Below are 10,552 nucleotides of genomic sequence, written 5' to 3'. Positions count from 1 at the left end.
TCAAAAGGAGAGTGTGAACAGCAATGTCTGACACTGCTGAGGGGCATCACATTCAAGGAAGCCAGGTTAGAAGAACTCAGGTGGGAGTGAATGCTATGGAAGTGGCATAAATAACATTTTTAAGAAATTTGGCAGTAAAGGTAAAGTGGGAGATAATCTAGTAATTAGTTGGAGCAGAAGGGTCAAAGGTCAGCTTTCCTCAGTTTGGTTAAACTTAAGAATTCTTGTGGGTACATGTGGAGCAATAGCAAGGTGGAGAGTGAAGGTGAATGAGAGAAAAAAATGTCTGGTGGAACCCATAGGACTGCAATCAAGTACAAAAGGTGACAAGATTAACCATATGGGAGAGTTAGTGATACCTCCTTTTCTGTTACCAAGAGGGACAATGCAAAGATTGAATGAGTAAGCTGAAAAATGTTGAGAAATGTAGGAAGGCAGCTGAGGAAGCCAAAGGCAGATGAATTTTTACTGGCTAGAAATGTGAAGTTATTTGCTATAAGAATGGTGAATTGGGGCCAAAAGGAATTAGAAAAAAACACTTTAAACTGTCACTATTGCTTTTGAATAACACTAATGGTCCAGGTGAGGTTGTATAATATGTAATTGTTGTGGACAAAATGAGTTTGATTTTTCCTAATACCTTCTTAATTCTAGTGCCTTCCTTCTATTGATTATTTCTCATTTATCTTGTATATCATTTTTTTGGTACATAGTTATTGGCATTTTTGTCTCCCTTATTTGGACTATGACCTTCTTGAGAACAGAAATTGTCTTTTGTCTTCAGAGCTTGAAACTTTTGTCTTCAGTGCTACAATGAAGGATTTAATAAATGTTTCTTGACTGATTGATTTCAGGGCTTTTGTCCATCATTATTCAACAGCATGTGAGCAGGAGAGAAGAAGTTGGATGGTAGTGTGTGGAGAGGGGGATATTCAGAAATGAATAACAGCAGAAGACAAAAGGCAAGAGAGATTGCATTAGTTAGTGAGACTGGGTGGACCTTGGGGCCAAGACTGAGTATGGAGACAAGTGCAATCAGAGTTGTTAAGATGGACTGGGAGAAGAGGAATGACAGTGGTAAGAGTGAGGCGTAGGTTAACTGGGTCAATGAGAGAGTGAGTGAGGTAGAAGGAAAGAGAAGAAGTTATGGCTGGAGAATGGAATTTCAAAGTTATAGATCTGGTAAGAGGTATGTGAAGTTCTTTTTAATTTTTTTTAACTCTTACCTTCCATCTTAGAATCAATACTAAATATTGGTTCCAAGGCAGAAGAGTGGTAAGGGTAGGCAATGGAGGGTTAACTGACTTGCCCAGGGTCACACAGCTAGGCAGGGTCTGAGGCCAGATTTGAACCTAGGACCTTCTGTCTCTAGGCCTGACTCTCAATCCCACTGAGTCACCCAGTTGCCACCCAGCTGCTCCCCCCACCCCAATGTGAAGTTCTAAGAGATAATGAGATCAAAGGTGGGCCCATGCTGAGCATATTGTAGAAGTGAATGGAGAAGGAAGTCAGCTTAGAAGAAGAAATTGAGAGATTATGTAAGAGCAGAGACTATGTATTATTTATCTTTGTGTCTGTGCTAGCACAGAACAAAGGTACTTGGATGTTCAGGAAGTATTAGTTGTTTTGTTGAAAAATAAAAATAAAACTTTATTCATATATTTTCTTTTTATAGCACTTATATTTCTGAATGTATTCCTTCCCCTCCAAGAGAGTCTTCCCTTGTTATAAAGAATAAAAACGAGAAAAAAAAGAACTTGAATAGTTTAACAAAATGAATTGACCCTTCAAAAAAGTATGATATTCTGCAGTGTTCCATGCCCATAGTTTACCACTTCTGCAAAGAGAGAACTGCTTTCTTAATGTGTTCTTTTTGGACAAACTCAATCATTTAATAGTATCCAGTTTCAATTATTTTGCTGTCATTCTTTCCATTTACATCATTGAAGGCATTCTGCATATTGTTTACTTGGCTCTGGTCACATCCATCCTGTTTTGCATCGTTTCATCTAAGTCTTCCCATGCTTCTTTGCATCTGTTGTATCCATCAGATTCACTCCTAATGTGTGGCTGGTCTTTCCTGACAGGTAACAGACAGTGGAGTTCCTCCTCTCTCTTCTTCGGCTTTTGTCAATGCTCAAGTCACAGAGCAGAGTCAGTACCCACCTTCTGCTCTCCCCCTAGAGATCTTCATCACCACTGGGGAGCAGACGTTTCAGGGAGGCGTGGTGGGGAAGATTCATGCCACTGACCAGGATCCCCGTGATACTCTGACATACAGGTTAATGGAGAAAAAGCCCTTCCGTAGCCATTTTTCAGTGGGTATTGCTGATGGCAAGATCATCGCCAAGGAGGGGCTACCCCATGGCCACTATAATCTCAACATCAATGTCAGCGATGGGACCTTTGTGGCATTGGCTGGAGTCCATGTCCATGTGTGGCATGCAGCCCCAGAAGCCCAGGCTCGGGCTGTCCTACTGCAATTCCGTCATCTCTCTCCAGAGGAGTTTGTGGGTGACCACTGGCGCAACCTCCAGAGGTTCCTGGGCAGTGCCCTGGGTTTTGAACGTCAGCACATCTACCCTGTGAGCCTGCAACCTACAGAGGAGGCAGTGGGAATAGACATCCTCCTTGCCTTTGAGGAGGCTCTTGGCTCCTTCCATGAGCCCCGAAGCCTTTCAGACTCCATTGCCCGCCTGGCCAGAGAGATAGAGCACTCTGTGGGAATCCACATGACCAAAGTGGCACCTGTGGCGCTATGCCAGGGCCCAGGCTGCCAGGAGCACATCTGCACAGAGACCCTCCAGCTGGACTCGGGAGCTGTGTCCACCTATAGCACAGCCAGGATTAGCATCTTGACCCCCAAGTATAGCCTGAGACTGAACTGCTCTTGCAATGGTAAGAGACCCTCCTTCACCTTGGGGCAACACTTTGGAGTTGGCCTTATACCTCAGGATTAAATCCCAGACAATCCTTAATCTTACTCCCATTGTTGCATCTGTGTTCTAGAGATTAGACTAAGTGTTAATTGAGTGACATCCATTTGAATTTGATCATTTTTTAGTTAGTTGTTACTAGATATAAAGCACTGAGCAGGATATTGGAAGAGAGTCCTCCCATCCTAATGGAAGATAAAATTCTGGTCAGTGGATATGAGACATACAAAGATAAATGATAAAACAAGCATGTTAGAAAAGTGCATGGGGGAAGCTAGGTGGCTTAGTGAATTGACAACCAGGCTCTGAGACAGGAGTTCCTGGGTTCAAATCTGGCCTCAGATACTTCTAGCTGTGTGACCCTGGGCAAGTCACTTAACCCCCATGCCTGGCTCTTACTGCTCTTCTGTCTTGGAACCAATACAGTATTACTCTGAGATGGAAGATAAGGGTTTTAATTTTTAAAAGATAAAGAAAAGTACAGAATGTAGCACTATGTGGGGGTTTAGACTAAGAAGGGAAAAGTTCTTACCTTTGGGGAGAATCAGAAAAAACTACTTTGGTGAAGGCGGCATTTGAGTTGGACTTTTAAGGATGGCTAGAAATTGAAGAAAGCAAAGAATGGGATGAAGACATTCCAGGTAGAGGGAACAGTGTGAGCAAAGGCATGAATACAGGAAAAACTGGTGATATATAGAGTAGGATAGTCCTGTGCTCTATTGAAACTGCTCTCACCAAAGCTGCCAATAATCTACTCAAGCCCATAGCCTTTTTTTTTTTTAAATAACCCTTACCTTCTGTCTTGGAATTGATCCTAAGTATTGTGTGGGTGCCTCATCCCTATTACTTCTCACTCTTTTCCTTAGTGATCTCATCTGCTCCCTTGGGTTCAATGATCTCTGTACAGACAACCTCCAAATCATATATTTAGCTCTAATTGCTCCCCTGAGCTCTATCAGCCAGAAGCCCTGCTGGATATCCCATTGGCATCTCATACTCAATATGTCCAAAAATTTGTCTATGTATCTTCCAGTCCCAGCATGGAGAGTTATGGTGCTGAGGTAGAATTGGTAACAGATTAATTGGGGAAAGGGGGAAGGGACATGAGGAAGAGAAAGAGATCAGTGATAACTCCCAGCCTAGGCATCTGGGAAGATAGTGGCAATTTAAATAGAAATGGAGACAGGAGGAGGGAGGGTGGATATTTTGAAGGGGGAAAGTTGAATAGTTCCATTTGAGACATGTTGAATTTTAAGTGCCAGTGGATTATCTGAGTGAAGATATCTAGCTGGCGATTGGAAATATGGCACTAGAGCTCAGGGGAAAGGGTATGGGTTGAGATATAGCTTTAAGAGTACTCTAAAATCTATGAAGGTGAATCCATGGGAGTGAGATCACCCAGGAAAAAAATTATGGAGAAAGAGAAGACCAAGTTATAGAACGCTAGAGAAGAACTCTCTCTAAGGATTGGGAAGGAGATGAGAAACAAGCAAAGGATATAAAATCGAGTGGCTAATGAGATAAGAGAGAATCAGGAGAAAAGATGTTTCTAAAAGAGGGGAAGAAAATCATAGAGAGGTGTTAGGAAGGATGAATGCAGAAAATGTCCTCGGATCTGCTGTTTAGGACATTGATGAGAGCAATTTTAGTTCAATGGTAGTAATGGAAGTTAACTTACAGGAGTCTGAGGAGAGATACAGAGGTGATAAAATGGAGGCAGCAAGTGTAGGCATTTTTTTCCCTGTAGAAAAGGCCATAGTGCTGTGCTAATATAGAATGCTTTTCTCTAACCACAGTCCCTGTTTCTGAAGACTTGCTATGAAACGCCCCCTCAAACAGCCCCTCCTCGAGCTTTGGTCCATGCCTATGCTCCTCAGCCCTAGTATGAGCCCAAACTGGTCCCAGAGAAAGCCAGAAACTAACAGGGGTCCCTACTTCCCTGAGGGAAGAAAAAAAAATGTCCTGATTCACCTGACTGGGATAAGGTAACAAAGCTTGTTATTGCAGACACAGCCACCAGGTTCGGAAGTCAGAGCTCAATGCGGTACCAACACCCTTTTGCCCAGGACTGGCATATACGTTTCCAGCTGAAAACTCAACAGCCTCATGCCTCGTTATTATTTCTCAATTGGTCTACAGTGGTCTTCTTGGAGGTAAGAGCTTATTTTTGTGGAGTAAGGGGAGAAGGGGCCTGTCCTGATGAGCTATTAGCTTTCTGGCAAAGGGATCCTTAAAGACTGTTAGAGTTAAAAGAGTTAATTAAAACATAGGCCATGAGAGTTAGAAGGGACTTTAGGGGCAGCTAGGGGGCACAGTAGATAGAGCACCAGGCCTGGAGATGGGAGGACCTGGGTTCCTAGACTTCCTAGCTGTATGACCCTGGGCAAGTCATTTAACCCCATCTGCCTACCTCTTACCCTTGCCTTACAGATACTACTAAGAAAAGTAAGGTTTGTTTTTTTTTAAACAAAACTTTAGAATGGAAAATGCAGTATCATGAATGGAGGGGATTCAGAGTCCAGCGTGTATGAGCTAGAAAATGGCTCCAATATAATCTCATTCAACCATCTCACTGTGCAGCAAAGGAAACTGAGGCCTAGAGAAACTAAGGGACTAGCTCAAGAGCCCCCAGAGAGTGAGAGCTGAGTCTTGTACAAAGGTCTTCTATCTCCTAATCTAGGGTTCTTTGTGCTTTACCATGACACCTACTTAGGAGAAATAAACTCAGATACTATTTTATTGTTGTTCAGTTCTGTTTGACTCTTAGTGACCCCATAGTTGGGTTTTTCTTGGCAAAGATACCGAAGCGATTTGGCATTTCCTTCTCATGCTATTTTACAGATGAGGAAACAGAGGCAAAGAGGGTCTTTGCCCAGGGTCACACAGCTAGTGTCTGAGGCCAGATTTGAACTCAGGTCTTCCTGACTCCAGGCCCAGCCCGGTACCCACTGTGCCACCTAGCTGCCTTTAAGATAATTAGACCATAAATAATTATTGACCCTACACAGGTGAGACCTACAATCTGGTGAGGTTACAGGGGAAACTAAATCTTGGTTCTACCTGCACAACTTATATGGTCAGTTTACGTAAGTAAACTGGTGAAGTCAACAGAGCCCATATCCCCTGGCGACTAACTTAGGTGCCCAGAGCCCAAGTTCAGACCTTTCCTCTTGAATTTCCTATGCATGTCTGCTCGCTGAACATCTTTTGTATTGTCCCATCTCTTTCCACCAAGCAAAGTACCTAACAGGGTTCTGGGTCCTGGCTTCTCAGGATGCTTCAGGATATCTGAAGCCAATTAACTGATTCACACCAAGGTATTACTGGCTGAGGGTAATAACATTTCCTGCCTGGTGGTAATTTCTTTATTTCCTTTGTTTCTTCTTGGATATGCTTTTGCTCCTCCTTTTTGCCAACCCAAATGCTATCCATTCTTCATGGCTTGGTTCCAAAGCCACTTTCTCCAGGAAGACTTCCCAATGCAAGAGACTCCTCCCTCCTTCCCTACAACTCTTTGAGCCTTTACTATCTCTTTTTATATTCCATGCCATTTTACTCAGATCTCTTGTAGTCTCATGTGTAACATTCCTGTCTCACAAAGATAAAAGCTCCTGAAGATACTTCCCTCTTCCATTGATACAGATTTCAACCCACTCATCTTCCCACCTTCCCTATCTTGCATGATTTCCATCCCATGTTTCTCCCATGAATCCTCCTCGAACGACTAACTTGGTGCTTCAAGCAATGCTTCGAGCATTCAAAAAGAGTTCACACTTATGTATATATAGGACTTTGTTTCATCCTGTTTGCTTCTTGTCCATATCTTTCCATAAAATCCTCCCCAGAGAATCAACTTAATATTCTGGAGGCCCATCTCTGGTTCCTCTGTGAACCTGGGAACTTGGGCCGTTTGATTATTCTTTTTTTAACCCTTAAAGAGTGGTAAGGGTAGGCAATGGGGGTCAAGTGACTTGCCCAGGGTCACACAGCTGGGAAGTGGCTGAGGCCGGGTTTGAACCTAGGACCTCCTGTCTCTAGGCCTGACTCTCACTCCACTGAGCTACCCAGCTGTCCCCGGTTTGATTATTCTTGCTTCTCGTTGTTGCTATATGACCAACCCACTTCCTTTTCTGGTCATACCTACCCTGTTTCTGATGTCTTTTTTTGCACTATCTTTATGCATATGCTATAGCCTGTGTACACCCACCATGAAGCATTCCATCACCCTTTGGGTTACTTGTAATTATGACTCTTCAGAAATTATGGTGTTTGATGATTTGTAGTCATATGAGATAGCACCAACAGGAGACCACTGGGTTTAAGCGGTTGGGCTTTTAAAGCAACAGGAAAGTGCTTGGGGCCATTTAATGCTATTTCTCAAATGTGGAGGGGCAACTAGGTGGATTAGTGGTTAGAGAGCCAGACCTAGAAATGAGAGGTCCTGAGTTCAAATCTGGCCTCAGACATTTCCTAGTTGTATGTCTGAGGGCAAGTCACTTAAACTCCTTTAACTAGCCCTTACTTCTCTTTTGCCTTGGAACCAATAAACACAGTATTGATTCTAAGATGGAAGGTAAGGGTTTAAAAATTTTTAAAAAGTTCATTCCTGTTACATACAAATTGGGGATATAAAATAACTTAGAAAACTAGTTAGGAAAAATCAGTTATGCCTACCCTAAGGTTTCAATCAATCAGAAAGCATTAAGCACCTATTGCAGGGGTCGGCAACGTATGGCTCTCGAGCCATATCTGGCTCTTTTGAGGGCCAGATATGACTCTTTCTGCAGGAGCCATAAAGTCAGTTTTTTTTCAGGTGCTGTTACAGGAGCGCGCACTGTGAGCACTGTACGGCTCTCACGAAATTACATTTTAAAAAATGTGGCATTTATGGCTCTCCCGGCCAAAAAGGTTGCCAACCCCTGACCTATTGTGTGCCATTTCCCTTTCAGCTCCTACTCCCAGTCCAAGGGAAATAAAGAAAGGCAATCATTCAGTCTGCTCTCTTCTCATTACATGGCTGGCTGCTATTTGCAAAGCTGAACTGGACCAGCTGTTGTTGTCCCCCCACTGATGGCTTTCTGGGTTTGCTTTGCAGCTGACTGATGGGATGCCACGTCTGGAGTACCACTGTCCAGGTGGTTTCCAAGGAAACCTCTCCTCCATGTACTTTGTGAGTGACCAAGAGTGGCATTTGGTCCTGCTGGTGGTGACAGGGACATCTATCCGTTTGCTTATTGATGGCAAGGGCAATGCCTCCGCTGTTCTCCCAGAGCATTGTTGGAGCCCTCAGTTTGGGGGAGATCTTTTTCTGGGTGGCCGTATCCGTCCTCACCTGCTTCAACAGACATCCAGGGCCTTTCGAGGGTGTGTGAATGACATCATAGTCAATGGAGAAGAACTGGAGCTGCTGTCCAATAAACAGAAGAAGGGAGCAGGCTTTCTGAAGGCGATAGCTCTCACCCAGTGCTGCCCTCAGAGCAGTGTCTGCATGCAGAACCCCTGCCTTAATGGTGGCCAGTGCTCAGAGACCTATAGGGGAGGTAAGGAGTTGCCCTCTCACTATTTTCACCTGTATATATTAGTAACCTAAATCTCCCAGGTTTCCTCTAAATAAGAGTTCTTGATATGGGGACTGTGAACTTAAATTTTTAAAATTTAGTTAAATTTTAAAATGTAAAAATCCAGTAATTATATTTTAACATAAAAGATTTGCTTTGTATTAATGAATTTTATTCTGCACATTTAAAAAACATTATCCTTGGAGAACAATCTGGAATTCTGCCCAGAGAGTTCTAAAACTGTATATACCCTTAGACCCAGCAAAACCACTATTGAGTCTATATCAAGGTGATCAAGATCAAGATGATCAAAGAAAATGGGAAAGAACTTATATGTTCTAAAACATTTATAGCAGCTCTTTTTGTGGTGGCAAAGAACTGGAAATTGAAGGGATGCCCATCAACTGGGGAGTGGATGAACAAGTTGTGGCATGTGTTGTGATGGAATACTATTCTGTCCTATGAAGTGACAAGTAGGTTAATTTAGAGAAACAGGCAAACAAAATCATGGAAAGATCTACATGAAATTATGAAAAGTAAAATGAGTAGAATCAAGAGAACAGTATATACAGCTACAGAATTAACTTTGGAAGAATAACTTATGAATGTCTACCTCCAAAGAAAGAACAGATAACTAAAATCACAAAAAACACAAAACAGATAACTAAAAACACACACAAAAAATATATACATATATTTTTTCGTCATGATGTCTTCTCTAGTATGGGGAGAAGAGAGAAACACTTGGGAATTGTAATACAACCAACAAGCAAATAAGTCAACAAAAAAATTCCTAAGGGGTCCGTAGATTTCATCAGATGGACAAAAAAGTCCAAGACACAGAGAAGACTCTTATCTAAGACCCCCTAAAAGATTAAAAGAACAGGGGTGATCTTCCTTACTGGGAAGGCTTCACTTCATAATATGTATGTTTAACTTTTCTCTCTCAGTTAATCCCTCTTATTAAGACAAAAAAAGAACATAGAATGTTAGAACTGGAAGGAACCTCCAAATATAGAATATCAAAGCTTTCAGGAACTTTAGAAAAGAAACTTAGAATGTTAAAGTTATAAGACCTGCTTTGGCAGATAGAAGGCAGGGGTCAGAAAGACCTAATTTTTTTAAACCCTTACCTTCTATCTTGGAGCCAATACTGTATATTGGCTCCAAGGCAGAAGAGTGGTAAAGGTAGGCAATGGAGGTCAAGTGACTTGCCCAGGGTCACACAGCTGGTCAGATTTGAACCTAGGACCTCCCGCCTCTAGGCCTGGCTCTCAATCCACTGAGATACCCAGCTGCCCCCAGAAAGACCTAAATTTGAATCCCTTTTCACACAGTTACTAGCTGTGTGACCTTGGGCAGGTCACTTAGCCACTATGGGCCTTAGTTTCCTCATTTTGTAAAATGAGGGTTTTGAGCTCAATGACCTCTAAGTTTCTTTTCAGCTCTAAAAAGATATAGTCTTATGGTCTAGTCAGAACTTCTTGTTTTACAAATGAGGAAACTGAGGCATAGAGAGTGGAAGTGACACATAGGAGAGGCCAAGTACAAAGTAGTAAGGGGACAAGTTCTCTGCATGTGGCCATGGCTCCATGAATCAAATGCAGAGGGAGCTCTGACTGGGAGAGGCAACATAGAGGGTTCTCAGAAGAGTCAACAGTCAGTCTTGGGCTGCTTGGCCATTGAGCCATTTCTCTCTCCATGCAGGCTATAAGTGCATGTGTCCAGCATCTTTCTCTGGGGATCACTGTGAGCTGGGCAGAGGGAGCTGTGAGTCCAGACCTTGTCTGAATGAGGGAAAGTGTCTCCTCAAGCCTGGAGGAGCCTTCTGCAGTTGCGTCTATCCATATACAGGAGACAGGTAAGGCCGGTGGAATTGGATATGCTCTCTCCCCTTTAACTCCCCAGGGAAGGGGGCTTCGGTGCCAGTCTTTGGATCCCTTGACTGGCATCAAATGCAACTTAGAGGTTGAAAGAATCTGCTGTGAGGTCAGAGGAAAATCTGTCATACTGGCCAATTCTTGTGAAATGACAGGGGTTCTTTACTGAGCCTTTGCT

The sequence above is a fragment of the Gracilinanus agilis genome, chromosome X (assembly GCF_016433145.1).
Source record: "Gracilinanus agilis isolate LMUSP501 chromosome X, AgileGrace, whole genome shotgun sequence".
Lineage (NCBI taxonomy): Eukaryota > Metazoa > Chordata > Mammalia > Didelphimorphia > Didelphidae > Gracilinanus > Gracilinanus agilis.
This window is presented reverse-complemented; position numbering follows the sequence as displayed.